The sequence below is a fragment of the Bacillus rossius genome, chromosome 1, assembly GCF_032445375.1.
Source record: "Bacillus rossius redtenbacheri isolate Brsri chromosome 1, Brsri_v3, whole genome shotgun sequence".
Taxonomy (NCBI): Eukaryota; Metazoa; Arthropoda; class Insecta; order Phasmatodea; family Bacillidae; genus Bacillus; species Bacillus rossius.
The window spans coordinates 3,321,666-3,337,000 of NC_086330.1; the positions used below are offsets into that span (position 1 = coordinate 3,321,666).

At 38.1% G+C, this 15,335-nt stretch overlaps 1 protein-coding gene across 1 annotated transcript in view; it reads left to right on the forward strand.

Annotated features, from left to right (window-relative positions):
* Nucleotides 1-12,409: 12,409 nt before the first annotated feature.
* LOC134531253 (aromatic-L-amino-acid decarboxylase-like) overlaps nt 12,410-15,335 on the forward strand; it is a 53,550-nt gene continuing 50,624 nt past the window's right edge. Inside the window, exon 1 of the mRNA XM_063366947.1 lies at nt 12,410-12,491. The gene's annotated coding sequence lies outside the window, so the exon portion shown is untranslated. The remainder of the gene's footprint in view (nt 12,492-15,335) is intronic.

Genomic DNA, 15,335 nt, shown 5'->3' on the forward strand with positions numbered 1-15,335 from the left:
GGCCACTTCCCGCAAATACAAATGCGCTTTCGCCAACACCGACTCTTAAATTTCCCATACACGTAGCCAACACACGGTGGAAAATAATAACAAATATATATTTTTTACAATTTTAAGGGGCGTTGTAATTTGCCATTTTTGATTTTTTAATTTCCTTGCTAAAAATTAAATTTTCAGTAATTTGTTGAAAAATTAACACGAAATGGAATATGTGTAATTTTAAAATTTGTATTTATTAACTTCCACAAGTACCCACCCAAAACTATGTTTATTTTGTCTAAAAACCATTTTTTTAATTAAATTTGTCATTACATATCATTGTTGCATATTGTTTCATTTCGAATTGTTTTTCTTTATATATTTACTAAACACATCAAATTAAGGTAAAATGGCACGTAATTGTTTATAATTATGTTCACTATGTGCGCCCTTTAGAACTTGAAAATATCGTTCCGTTAATATTTGGGGAAAAATTTGTTATCAAAACAAAAAATGAAAGAACGCTAGGTATCAATAAATGTACAGGAAAAACCTGTAATTAATAGAATCTAATAACAAAAAATATATAAATAAATAACTAGTCCTGTGAGACCACGGTCTAAGAAGGGGAGGTCTGGACACTCGCCAGATAAAAGTGACTACTTATTGTCTCCATAGTTCGTTCGACGTCCGCTATTCAACTCTAGCGCTAGGTGTCTTGCGGTGGAAATATATCACTAGAAGTTATTATGAATTTGTCAATTCTTTTGAAAAACAAACAAGAGGTAAATAATACATATACGATACAACGATAGTTTAAAATCTAGAGGTGTAAAAGTAACGAAAAAAACGTACCCGTATGTATTCGTTACTATAACAATTAGTACTCGTTACTTTCGTATCGTTACGTTACTCGTTAGTTCTGATACCGCATAACATGCTATGTTATGTTACAGCAACGAATCGAGTCGTATTGCGTACGCGTACAGTATGACTTCACGTAGATAATAATAAATCGAATATTAACAGTTAACAATATTTGATAATTAACAGTTTTTGTTAACCAAGAAACAATTAAATCTCATTAGAGCGGCTTTATTATATTATCTCTTTTCAGCTAAGAACAAAAAAAACGTGAAAATACGCGATAATAAAAAACAAAAACATACATACCTATTTCTAATTTGTAAAAAAATTCTTTCTTATGTTTTTCTGTTCCAATATGAAACTTTGTCTACACACACAATACCTTTAATGAACAGTAAAAAACTTCGACGGCGAATTTTAAAATTATACTTTACTTAATAAACAAACATCGTTCTTTGTAACGTACGTTTTAAAATTCATCGAATAATAATAATAATTACACTATATTTTAACATTTAAATTTAAAGGGTGAATCAAAGTACATAACTTGGCTGATTTACGTATTTGAATAACAATAACAAACCTGCATTTACAATACATTATTTTCTACACAAATAAGTGCCATCGTCAGGTATTGTAATGTAAATTACAAACTGCGATTACTTCTAAACTAGTTGGAATTTCGTATCTTCGCCTTTTGAAATAACAAAGGAAAGTTTAGAGAACTGAATAAAAATATTGTGGGATTTTTATTATTTTTTTTAAGGAAGAGACCGCACTCGTTTCGCAAATTTTGTATTTTAATAAATAATGGTGTATTGTAAAACTACTTACAAACAGGTATTATCAGGGTTTTGCTGGTCATTAATAAAATTCATCATACATTCCATTTTTAAAAAAGTCGGGCCTATACAAAAATAAGTAGGTATTCTTTAGACTACATTCATACAAATAATAAAATTTAACTTACTATTCCAATGACGTTTCCGAACTGATCTTTGTGATCTTTTTTTGTGAGAATGTCGTCTTCCACAAAATGTTTTTCGCATACTTAATGGGATCTTTTAAGGACAAACTTGTCTCGTGGAATTGCTTTCTGCCGCAATTGCCTAACATTGTCATTATTGGGAACTCGGAATATCGCAACTTTCTCGTCCGACTTTGCCTGATAATTTGTTTTGCATCCAGGTGCAACACAATGGTTAGGCATTCTCACAATTACAATAATACACGCTTATTCTCTTTACTAACAATCAATGCTCCTTGCTCACAATGAAGTTCCCGTCTTCCCGCCAATGCTAATGTGGAAACAATACTATGTAACCTAATTTAAGTACCTCATTTATGAGATAATTCCCAAACTTATAAAACAAAAACACATCCATTTTTATACTGTATCGATATATGGAGATTAATGCATTTTTAACATTTAAATGAAAATTTAAATGAATATTATGTTGAGTTGTTCATAACAACAAAGCTTAAAATACCACCGCAGAACAAGCAGCGCTACAGGTCAGATGGTGGAGCGGAGAGGAACTACGGAGACATTAGGTGTGCCACTTTTGCATGCTGGCCTGGTTGGGGAGTGTCCAGACCTCCCCTTTTTAGACCGTGTGTGAGACTCAGCTCTTGTCAAGCCATAGAATGTAATGTGGAAGCTGTATAGACAGCTGTGGAAAGTATAAATTCAAAACGCCAAGATGGCGGATGCCTACTCAAGCCCGTCTACAAACATGGAGTAAGTCTACAATAGTCCGAACCTCTGGGCGGTCCGTGTCCTTATCTTAATGTGAATTACACCACATTTTCAGATGGAAAATTGCAGTGTCAACAATAGTGATGTGCATGTCCTTATCTACTGATTTCTAAAGTAGTCACCAAAGCGTAGTAAATATAGAGAACCAAAATAATTGTTTTTCGATTGTTTTTGTTTACTGTTTTCATCCTTTGTAAATATGTACGCAGCTAAGTTTTGAATATATAGTAGTTAACTTATGAAATTTGTGGGAGTTCAATAATATTTGCTTATTCTGCAAGACAAAAGCAGATTCTTATAAATGTCCGCTATTTTCTGTTTTTTGCCTTTATTGGGAACCGGAAACAGCAAAATGGTTTGATTAGTATGTAGTAATTTTAAGAATAATGCAGGGGTTCATGCAGTCTCAGCAGAAGCTGCAAGCGATCCTAACTTACAATATCGTTCGGCGAAAAAGTATCATTTAAATAGTATTGTATGAGAAGTAAAACCAATTAAAAAAATTAACAGTGTTAATAACACATGTGTGTAAAAACATTTTTGAGCAAAGGAGATGCCATACATTAATAGGCTACTGCTGATCCTATGTTGCTGACAATATTGTAGACGAGAGTTCCAAAACCGAGATCATTGACTTGCTATAAATAAATTTCGAAATTATTTTCTAATGCTCAGTTATCTCAGCTCTTTCAGTTGAAAGGGAATGTGGTTACTGTCTTGTATGTAAACAAAAGGCAACGAGCTGAGGAAAATATCTCATATTATGACACCATATCAAACGAAAAAGATCTCCACGTAATACAGGTAGCCTACATATTCTGGTTTTGTAAAAATGTTTTTTGAAGACGACATAATAATTACATAGATTATTTGTGTTTCAACAATCTTACAATTAACATGAATAGGCCAGTAATTCAACTCATTAGGTCGAATGATTCTTTAGCTGGTCTCTTATTGCAAATAATGAATTTAAAAGCGAACTATAGAGGCGGAGGTACCAGGTCCGCGATGGCGTGTCAGCTCGAGCTGACAACAAGGTCCAGTGAGCGCAGCTAACCACAGTCAGCCTTGAGCCGCTCTCAGACAATGCGACTGCAACAAAACAGTTGAAAGGAAAATAAACAGGAAGACTGCAGTTTAACCATTATATACTGAGTCAGTTTCCACAAAAAAAAAAATTGTATCAGTTCTAGGCCATTTTAACTGAAAATGTACTAAGTTAATTACTGACGGTTAGGATCTGGTAGCATGTACCCTGGGTGTTATAGATTTTAAATTTATTGTAGACTAGACTTCAAGTGCTATACAGAGTAGTTGTGACTGAACTACCCCAACAGAGGAGTAACTAGAATATAATTCTAAGGGGTAGGTATGTTACATATTCAAAAATTACTACCCTCTTATATGCATTATTATATTATTTGTCTTATCCCTTATTTTGACTCGGCCAGTAAACCCGCCCATTTTAGGAACAGACCCCCATCTGAAATACATTATACATATCTCCTACCTGGCACCTATATGGGACGTTAGTGCAGCAAGTGCCCATAGATGGCGACAACCGAGGAATGAACAAACAGACTAAATAATTATTGTGCCTTTGCTGCAATGGAACTCTAACACTAATTATTCGTCATATGTATTATATAAGGGTTATAAATATTCAGTGAATAATATGCAGGGTTCTGTGATATGATGTATAACCGTATATTATAATGGTTTCTCACTGACCAATTTGTAAAGCTGGGGGACCTCCCCCTTTTTGCCATTACCCTCCCCTTTCCTGCTTAAAGACTCTCGCCAGCAGCCTACCTCGGCCCGACACGCTGTTCAACTACAGAAGCTATTCGGCTGCACCAGAGCTCACCACATCTCGGGGATTTTCACCCCACTTCAAGCCTCTCCAGCATGGGACCCTGTTGCCAGGACATGTCATACTTTTAAGTTAGAGTACTATTAAATTTTAAACCAATGTAGTTTCAAAATGCAAAAATGCATTAAATTAACCCAATTAGCTATTTGAGAACAAAACTATAATATCTGCCCTGGGTGCAAGGCCAGCAGGTCCTGCTGCAGGTGCACTGGACGCGCAGGTTCACTAGCAGCAAACAGGCCAGCTCCGTCTCCTGATTCAGAGCCACTTTACACGATCGCCGAACTGATCTTTGCCCCGCTCGCAGAACAAGCAAACATTGTCTCTACTCTGGGGCGAACTTTCGGATCCCATGGTCAAGGAACTGAATTTATACCATAAAATGTTTGCCGATAATAAAACAAAAGTTATTTAATACTAAAAAAATAAAAATTCCTCTTGAACAAAGCATCTTGCTTCGAGAACAGTTTCACTAACACATCAATTGGTGATTGAAATGTCTGCCTCGACCTCGTTCAAGCAGCTAAGCATGCTGGTCCCATCCCGACATCTCATCGAGCAGAACTCTGCCAGGGACGACGGCAGTCCACACGCTCCGGCACGAGATGCCGGGGACGGTCGACGTGTGCAGTTGGCACTAGAAGTGGGTGACGCCATCGAGGGTGTCCTGTGCATCCCGTCGCGAGATGTGGCCGGCTGCCGCCACTGGACCGCGACGGTCATGGTGGTCCACACGATGGTCCGTGATTCCTGAGCTGGCGGGGGGTCACCTGCCCGAAAGCCCCACTGGAGAACTACCTCTCTCAGGGCTTCGTCCCCACGGCTCCTCTCGCGTCCAGCGTCGACCCTGATCTGCAGCTCTCGATAGCACGCCAGTTGTGGAGGTACTGTCCTCTTCATCCTCATCACAAGTGGTGACAAGTATAGGCTTGGGGGTAGAGGAGTCCTAATGTATGGCTGACATAACTCTCATGGGAAAAACACATAATACTGTCGAAATACCTCTTATGTATAACAGCTAGCAGCAAACTGAAGGGGCCCCAGGCTAGCAAGTCGGTATTTATAGTATTAAATTAAGCCGTTGGTTGATAGGGTCAGTCTTTAAGACATGGGGAGACTATAGCAAAGGCGAGGAGCCAATTAGGAATGAGCATAGAGGGGGTGGTAGCCAATAGCATTGCAATTATTACGAGCATGGGGGTGGCTAACCAATCAGGAATGAGCATAGAGGGGGTAGAGACAATAGTATTAAAGCTGGAAGAGGGGGTTGGAAACAAGTACTTTATGGGAGATGAGTAATTATAGGTGGAATGTTGGTTCATGTATGCTTTGTAAAAGGGTGGTGGGGGCCAGTCTGTCAGCTGCCACCACAGGGGTAAAATTATTTTTTTTTTGCCCTCACTGGGTTAGAACCGAAGACTCTATGGCGTAAGTATAATTTTTATTTGAAAAGTATTATATACATTTTATAACAATTTTCAAATTTTCCCCAAATTTCTAGCATAAAAATTACGGTTTATCATGAGGGCGGCCGTACCGAAAATTGCAATGGTGATGTCATAAATCAATATGGCGATTTTTAAATTTAAATTTTATTAAATTGTTATGAATTGAATAAATTTCCAGTTTAAAATCGAATAATTCTTACGGATTTTCAAGATGGCAGCCGTAACGAAAATTGTAATGTTAGGAAGTGGGAAGCTCTATTCAAAGATGGCGAAATAAATGTCAGAATCCCAAATGGCGTAAAAACAATATGGCGGATCCAAAATGGACGCTTTGATCAAGGTCGTCCAAGATGGCTGCCATGACATCAGGACAGACGGCACCACGCACAACGCACCAACACCAGGCTCAGAACCGGCCAATACATACTACTATCCATGTAATGTATGGATCTGTGAATCCAAACCTATACATACACAGTCAAGCACTTTAACGTAGGTCGTGATCAAACTTTACTGCAGTCGTTGCACTTCGTAGAACAATAATTTCAAGTTCAGCCGTTCTCCATTATTGTTTTCCTAAACCTGCCACTTTCTTGTTTTTGCAACGACATTTCAGTAGTTCCGCATTTCTTAACGCCTAGATTAAGCTTCAAAATAAGTCTGCGAAAAGAAATTATAAGAAAATAATTAGAAAAAAAAAATAATGGGTGCCCTTCTGAAAGATATTGTTGTTATGCCAAACTTTTGTTCTGTCTCGAAGGTCGCAACCGAGCGAGGCCGTCAGAGTGCCTCGAGCCTTGAGCAGGGGTGTCGGGGAGGCTGCCCCTCAGCTGCTCAGCTGCTCAGCTGCTCAGCTGCTCAGTAAGGACGGGGTGTGTCTGCTCTGCACACAGGGGCGAGTGCTGCACTGCTCTGTAGCCGCATCTGCTGAGGCGCCGCTCTCTCGTGGTGGCTGGCGGCTTACACACCGCCGTGTTACACTTCGTCCGGGACTTAGACATTTAGCTATTCGATCATTTGCGTTGTTTTCTTTCTTTCTGTAATCTTTAGTTGTTGTTCTATGGCAGTTTTTGACACGGATACTTTTGTGGCCAGTCATTTAAGCTTAACGTAAATTAGCGTTATAGGTTATAGGAACAACATTTCAGCACTCACATACGATGTATACTGATTTTGTTTTACATACAGACAGTTATCTAATAAATTGTTTCTTCAACACATTGCATTCTTATTAACAATAGTTTATAAATTTACTTAAAAACATCGTCCTGTTGCTGGTACTTGATTATGGATCTGGAAACCTCATAAACGTGTCCGAAAACTGCTCTGTTTTCTGTTCTACGGTCATTTTCCTCAGCTGAGTCCGGGCATGCTTTGTTGCCGTCCTCTAGCAACAGCAACAGCAACAGCAACAGACGTGGCCTCAACCCAGGAGCCAGTTGTTTTTATTTGTTGGCAGCCCGTATTGCCGTTCGACGGTATTTTTCTGTAAAAAAAATTAACTCACACACCTTCAATTCTAAAATAAACTTTAATATTTTGGACATCGTTTAATGTTAAACGCAACGAGTTTTAAATAAAATAAATAATGTTTAGGGTGAAATTTTTGATGAACAAAGTCTATGACAATAAAAAAATTAAGGGTAAAAAAATCAGAAGATTGAATGTATTCATAAAATAACTAATGGAAATTGGTTTTTGCATTATTGAGTCAATAGTTTTTTTTTGCAATTATTCTCTGTTTGGCGGTTTTTGTTCCGGAATCACACTAAAACTACTGAAACATTTGCGATTTAACATTTTTGTCAGCAAGGTCTTGGCTAATTCAAACGCATAACTAAATTCCACCCCTGAGCGGGTGAACACCTGTCAGCTGTATGGAGCATCATTGTCCCCGGCTTCAGCAGCAGTGTCCCAGGCTTCAGCATCAGTTCCCCGGCTTCAGCATCATTGTCCCCGGCTTCAGCATCAGTGTACCCGGCTTCAGCATCAGTGTCCCCCGCTTCAGCATCAGTGTCCCTTGATTCCGCATCAGTGTCCCCGGCTTCAGCATCAGTGTACCCGGCTTCAGCATCAGTGTCCCCCGCTTCAGCATCATTGTCCCCGGCTTCAGCATCATTGTCCCCGGCTTCAGCATCAGTGTCCCCGGCTTCAGCAAAATTGTCCCCCGCTTCAGCATCAGTGTCCGCCGCTTCAGCATCAGTGTCCCCGGCTTCAGCATCAGTGTCCCCGGCTTCAGCATCAGTGTCCCCGGCTTCAGCATCAGTGTCCCCGGCTTCAGCATCAGTGTCCCCGGCTTCAGCATCAGTGTCCCCGGCTTCAGCATCAGTGTCCCCGGCTTCAGCATGTGTCCCCGGATTCAGCATAAGTGTCCCCTTTCTTCCGCATCAGTGTCCCCTTTCTTCAGCATCACTGTCCCAGGCTTCAGCTACAGTGTTCCCCGCTTCAGCATCAGTGTCCCCGGCTTCAGCATCAGTGTCCCCGGCTTCAGCATAAGTGTCCCCGGCTTCAGCATGTGTCCCCGGATTCAGCATAAGTGTCCCCTTGCTTCCGCATCAGTGTCCCCTTTCTTCAGCATCACTGTCCCAGGCTTCAGCATCAGTGTCCCATGCTTCAGCATCAGTGTACCCGGCTTCAGCATCAGTGTCCAATGCTTCAGCATCAGTGTCCCCGGCTACAGCATCAGTGTCCCCGGCTTACCAGCGACCTAGGTGGACAGCGACGTCCGAATACTGCTGGCGTGTGGAGTTCACTTAGGCAGAACACAGCAAAGGACACTTTCCTTATGTGAGTACTATTTTGTTTACCGTCGGACTGCAACCTCGAAATTACTTATGTTTATTACCTAAATCATAATTTAAAAAAAATTATCAATTTTAGGCTTCGTCAAGCAATGCGTAGTATACATTTTTTTTCATTATCTTACAAATAGACGCTTTGCAGTCAAATTGGAAAATGAAATTTCATGTAATTAGGTGTATCGTAAAGTAGTAGTTTATCTCAACTACTCTTTAATATTTAATAAATGATATTACAAGTTTAACTATAATTAATCAAGAAAAGATGCTGATGAAATAAACAAAGGATACATGTTTGTGAAACTTTTCAGCAAGATATTTCAGCTGTCCAGATCTGGTTTTCAAGTTAACAAACGTCTCTGAATTACGATAGCATTTATAGTATAACATTTAGCTAAAAAAGGGTATCTGTAAAGTTAGTTTACGGACGATGATTTTAAGTGATATCGTCATAAGAAAACATTGATGAAAAATTGCATACTTTTTAATTTTCAAATATTATTCACAGTTTTTCCAAATTTAATTTAAATAATTTGTTTAACTATAATCACGAACAATTAGTTAAAAAGCCCGCCTTAACCTGTTTGATATCATAGAAGATTTTCTCGCACGGATGTTGGTCGGTTCTTGCACGCTCGGCTCAGGCGGAACGTGACATTTTTTCGTGCGGTCAGCCGGCGTTCATCCATTTATAAGACGTTATAATGTCAGAAAATGGTTTTATACTTACAGATAATATATTAAATGTCAATTAAATGTAAAGCTTAACATTATGGAGCCCCAATGATAATAAACAAGTATAAGATAAGTCTTAACTATTTTCTAAAAAAAAATTAACAAACTTAAAAAAATGGATTTATAATAGTCAGTAACAAAGATAGTCCTGTTGATATATTGTTTAATGCTATCATGGTTAAGGAATAAAATATATAATAGAAAAAAGAAATATATGAAACAGCTTGAATAAAGCTTTCATGGGTTATAGTATTTACTGTTTTTTGTTTTGTTTTTAAATGAGCATGACCAGTCAGCCTTTTGTGTCGACAAATAACCCTTTCACCAAAACTAAGATTTTATTGAGCCTCTGTCCTTGGTAGCTTCCGTCCTAGCTTCACTTCTGGTAAAATATTTATCAGTAAGAATATGCAGTAGAATGAAATGATTTATGTAACATCGACATAGAGGGACAGACAGTTTCTTTTGCAGATTATACCGCAACTTTATTTTCTTCTGTAAATTGGTATTCTGTATTTGAAACGGTTGATAATGAACTTAATAAATAAATATGTATTAGATGATAATTTTCTTTCCCTAAATATAAATAAATCTAAATATATTACTTTCTCTGCCAACATTTCTGGTCAGCCTATCGAACATGAACTTAAATTTCATGTATTTAATGAAATAAGGGTTAACTGCAAAGAATGTAAAATCATAGAAACAGTACAAAAATAAAATACTTAGGTACAGTGCTCGACTATTGTCTGAAATGAGACAAACATTTTTATATCTTACAAATAAAATTTGAAAAATGATGTTTAAATTTGTTAACTTAAGATCTATATTATTTCTTGAAGGAATTAGAATGGTTTATTTTATTTTTTAGTCTGTTCTGCAGGAGGGCATTCTGGCCTGGGGAGGAATGGGCAAAACGTCAAAAACCACTTATTACAATTGAAATTCTTATGCTACGAGTCATTAAAACATATATACCTATCCAAGGAACTTTTTAACTTTTTAAGAGTTTTTGATATTAAATGATTGTATATTATAGCTGCAATGACAAGTATATATCGAAAGGAAAATCAGTTAAATTATGTGGATCATAATTATTCTACACGCCATAGAGAGAACATAAATTTACCAACACCTCTACTTCATAAAAAAATTTTTTATAGAGATCTTTAGAATTTTGCTTTCAAAAATTGTAGTTCTTTTCCTGAAAAATAGAATATATATATATATATATATATCTATTCAAATAAATATATATGATAGTTTTTGGCTGTATAATTTAATTAATGAAGAGATTTATGTAATATTTAATTAAGGTTTTATATACTGTATTAAAATGTGTACATCTTCGTTCTTTTTTTTGTCTTTTTACATATAGAAAATTTTTGAAATAATGTTATACTTCTTTTTATTTAATTTTATTGCTCTTTTCAACTTTAAACTTTATGAATACATACTTATGTAAGATTTCTTAACTAATTTTTTAAAATTTATTTGGCAGTTGTTGCGATTTTTAATATGTTTAAAATTAGAAGTAGCTTGACTTCTGGGTTGTAGCCGTGTCCTTGGCGAATAATTCACCGACCGTTTCGGTCGACATTGCAGTCACCATCATCAGGGAGCAGTTACCTACTGAGGTAGGAAACTCAGTAGGTAACTGCTCCCTGATGACGGCTACTGCAATTTCGACCGAAACGTCGGTTAATTATTCGCCAAGGACACGGCTACAACCCAGAAGTCAAGCTACTTCAGACAATGGCCCTGAAAGCCTGCGAACATTCTTTTTAAAATTAGTCAAAATACCGCTAATTCTTTAAAGTGACTAGATGCACTCACACACATTGCTACGTTTTTCCTGCTTGTTTCAGTCAATGCGTAAAAAACCGAGGAAATAATAATAAATAAAAAAGGGGGGTTTGTCTGTAAAGTCGGTTTACGGACTATAATTTTACGTGATAACGTCATAAGAAAACATTTTCAAATATTGTTTACAGTTTTTGATAATTTAATTTTAAATCATTTGTTTAAATATAATCACGAACAATTAGTTATAGAAATAAACTGAAATGACATAAATGTCAATAAATTGTTAATTTTAAATGACGAAATTGGACAAATAAAAAAAATTAAATTGCTGCTTTTAAAAAACCCCGCCTTAACCTGTTTTGATATTATAGAAGATTTTCTCACACGGTGGTTGGGCGGTTCTTGCACCATCGGCTCATGCGGAACTTGACAATTTTTCGTGCGTGCAGCCAGCGTTCATCGTTTTATAAGTAAGGACCGGAAAAATTCGCGGGTTCAATGACCTGCAGGATAGACTCCACTATCCTCTACACACTCGGTCAAATGTCACCCACTCATTGGCTGCTGTGTTTTGAGACGTCCCAACGTAGCAGCCTGTGATTCGATACAGCTTTGGCCGGGTGTTTCTAATTGGCCCAGAGTCATCCAGGTGAGTTGTGAGCCAATAGCAGAGGCAGCACTGAGGTACAACTATTTGTATTTTAGCCTATCGCGGAATGAATTCGCGAATTTTTCCGGTCCTTATTTATAACTAAGACGTTTTCACGTCAAACATTTGCGCCCCTGCTTCTCGCGGCAGAGCGCGCGGGCCTGACGCAGCGCCCGGACAGGTGACGCACACAGACGCGAGAGGCTCAGTGTGATTGGCTGGGAGCAGATGGAAGGAGAGAGACCGCGGCTGACAGCGCGGAAGAAACCCGACCCACGACCTCTGTAGCCGGCGCCCGGCCGCGCCAATCAGACCATGAAGCGAGCGAGGCATCGCCGCGAGGGGAAAAACCACCGCAAAAATAACAACAAAAAGATTTCGGAAAGAAGAAGAAAAGGAAGCGAGTATTTTTTCTTCTTCTTCGTTGCCGCGACTGTCAAGGCTACGGCTGTTGTCGGCTGGGTTATAAGAGCGTGGCTGCGAGGCGACACGGCTCAGTGCTGCGCGGCGGGTTGCGGGTCGCGCGCTCTGCAGGGGTCAGCGCCGTGGCAACAGGAGACAGCGGCGCCTCTGCACGGTCAGTTCTCCTGCCAGCCGGGGGTCAACGAAACAAACAGTGACTCGACAACTCACATCGCAGTGACATTGTTCACTATCTGGTTCATCGATCAGAGTATCAGTAGTGTATTATTGGGCGGTCCGGGGAGTGGGTTCTGGCCGGGGTCCGCCATCTTGGATTATGACGTCACGAAGGCCATCTTGGATGACCTCGACCTTAAAATTTTGCCAATGAGACTTAAAATTTTGCCTGCAATTCGACAAAAATCCGCCAAAATTGCCAGTTTTTTAGGACGAAAATTCCGCCAAAAAAAATCTCAAAAAGTTTCATATAATCTTTTTCCCTTATTTCGAGGGAAAAAGCTCCCATTTTTAAGAAAAAAATAATTATTTTTTATTGCTCAAAAATTTAACAATTACAAATTCGAAAAACCTAAAAAAAAAAAAAACTTTTGCCTCTGAAAAAAACCTAAGCCAGCAAAGCGGCCGAAATTTCGCATCTACAAGCCATCATACGCCACCAGGTTATGACCTTGACCATAATCTTAATATTCTTTAATTTTTGACCGAAAGATTCCGAAAATGTTGCAAAAATTATAAAAAAAATGCTTAGTCTACTTCAAATGTTTGGTTATGCGATCGATCACAGTCCTCGTTTCGATCCCGGCGAGAGTACACGTGTATTTTTTGTATAAAACTTTAATTTTACAATTACAATATAAAAAATAATAATTGCTTACGTAATACCAGCAATCTAGTATTCTAAAAACGTCGCTCTTTTCGTTTCGCCCACCTATACGAAAACCCGTTTTTTTTTTGTGCTTGAAAATCGGGAAAAATTAAAAAAGTAATATCAAATGTAATTAAAAAATTTTTCATTAAAAGAACTTCCATCATTTGAAATTCATCCCACATATTGAAATTCCGTTATTACTACCAAATTTAAAGGGGGAAACATTTAAAATTCTTAATAAATTAATCAATTAATTTGTAATAATAAAATTTATAAAAGGTACTGGGTTCAAGCCCGGCAAGATCATTCGATTAAAAATTACGACAGATACTTCTTCCATGTAAGCCACCGGAGGATTGACCTCCCACCTCTAAATATCGAGGCAGATAATACATCAGTCGTATGGTGTCATAGCCGGCATCTTGTTTTCGTCTACCGGAGGCCACCATCTTGGATCCGACATATTGTTCTCGTCTACTAAACGGCACTGTCACCATATTAATTTAAACTTTGTTGCTGGAGTGCAGGATTCATTTATTACTGTGGCGTACGCCATATGTAGTTAATTATGAACCAAAATATTTTTAAAATTTTCCAAAAATCATTAAAAATATTCATTAAAATATTGATCGGTTCAATCGATTTCCGTATTTGGTTCGATCCTTGGTCAATGCAAAAAGTAATTTGGCTTCTAAAATATTTTTAAAATTAAATATCACTTTAATTTTAATAGTTTACCATAAAAGTCTATGTTCCAGGTGCAAGAAATAAAACAATACAGTTGTACAAATAATATTTATTACAAGGATTCTACTCTTATACAAGTACAAAAGGTTAAACAGAATCATCATATATTCATTCAATTCCATATGATTCTAAAACCAGCCTTTGCACGTCTTGGCATGTATTTACAGGGCATCTTTTCGGAAACACTTGACTGCCACATTTGTCGCACCTGTTCTGCACTGGAGCCGTGTTTTTGCGACAGCAGTATCCACGGCGTTTGCGATTGCTACAGTGTGCGAAAGTCTTATCGCAATAGATGCAGCAGTGCCCAAGTGTGGATAGTGATAGCATAAGAGCATCGGTAGATGATGAGTTCGGTGCTGTTGACGAAGATGTTCCCTCCGCTGATGACGATGCACTCGTTAAAGTGTCTTCTGCTGACGAAAATGTACATATTTGGTAATGTTGATTAAGCTACCAACGAAATCTGCGCGGACAGAAAAGCCAAAACCAACGCAGCATAATTCGTGCACGAGGGTTGTCTGAAAAGTTTCCGACCTCAACATGAAGATGGCAGCACTCTTCAACGAAAATTGGGGGAATGTGTTTAGTCATGTTTTGGAATATACCGTCTGAAATTTCAGCCATTTTGGACGAGTAGTTGTTTTTTTTAACAATTGTTTGCGTGAGTCTCTGCATAATAGCTTTTTTCCGAACGTGATGACCTCCTGATTTGACAAAAATGTCTGTCCTCTGAGTGCAACTCTTAGCCTAGGGAACAAAAAAAATGTCAATCGGATTTAGATCTGGTGAGTTAGGAGGGTGGTCAAACAGTTCAAACCTTAGTTCGTAGATTTTCACCATGGCAACCGCTGTGGTGTGAGCTGGTGCATTGTTCTGGTGAAACAATTTTTTTTTGTTTCTGCAAATGTAACATTTTTCTGCAATTTCTGCATTCAGCTTGTCAAGAAATGATGCGTAGTTATGTAATTCTTTTTCCAAAATAATTTGTTAGACAATTCCATGACTAGCCTAGAAAACAGCATCTCTGTTTTTCTCCGACCAAAAGAAAAGTCTTTGCATTTTTTTTTTTTTTGGAGCTGATTCTCCCTTCGCGGTTTTTGGTGTCGCAGACGTTCATCGTCACCCGAGTATTGAGTAAATCCGTTATTTATTCACGTTCTCCTTGCATAACTGTTAAGTATACAATACCGGGAAGCCTAAGATGTACATCAAGCTCTGTCCCTGCCCGAACACGCCCGAATATTCACCTTCGGCCAACCTTGGGTTCATTTATATATATTTATATTTCTCTGTTTATTTTAATGTAGCTATACTAACCTAACTAACCGTCCATATTGTTTTAAAGTATTTTAATATAGCTAACCTAACCGACCACTTTTA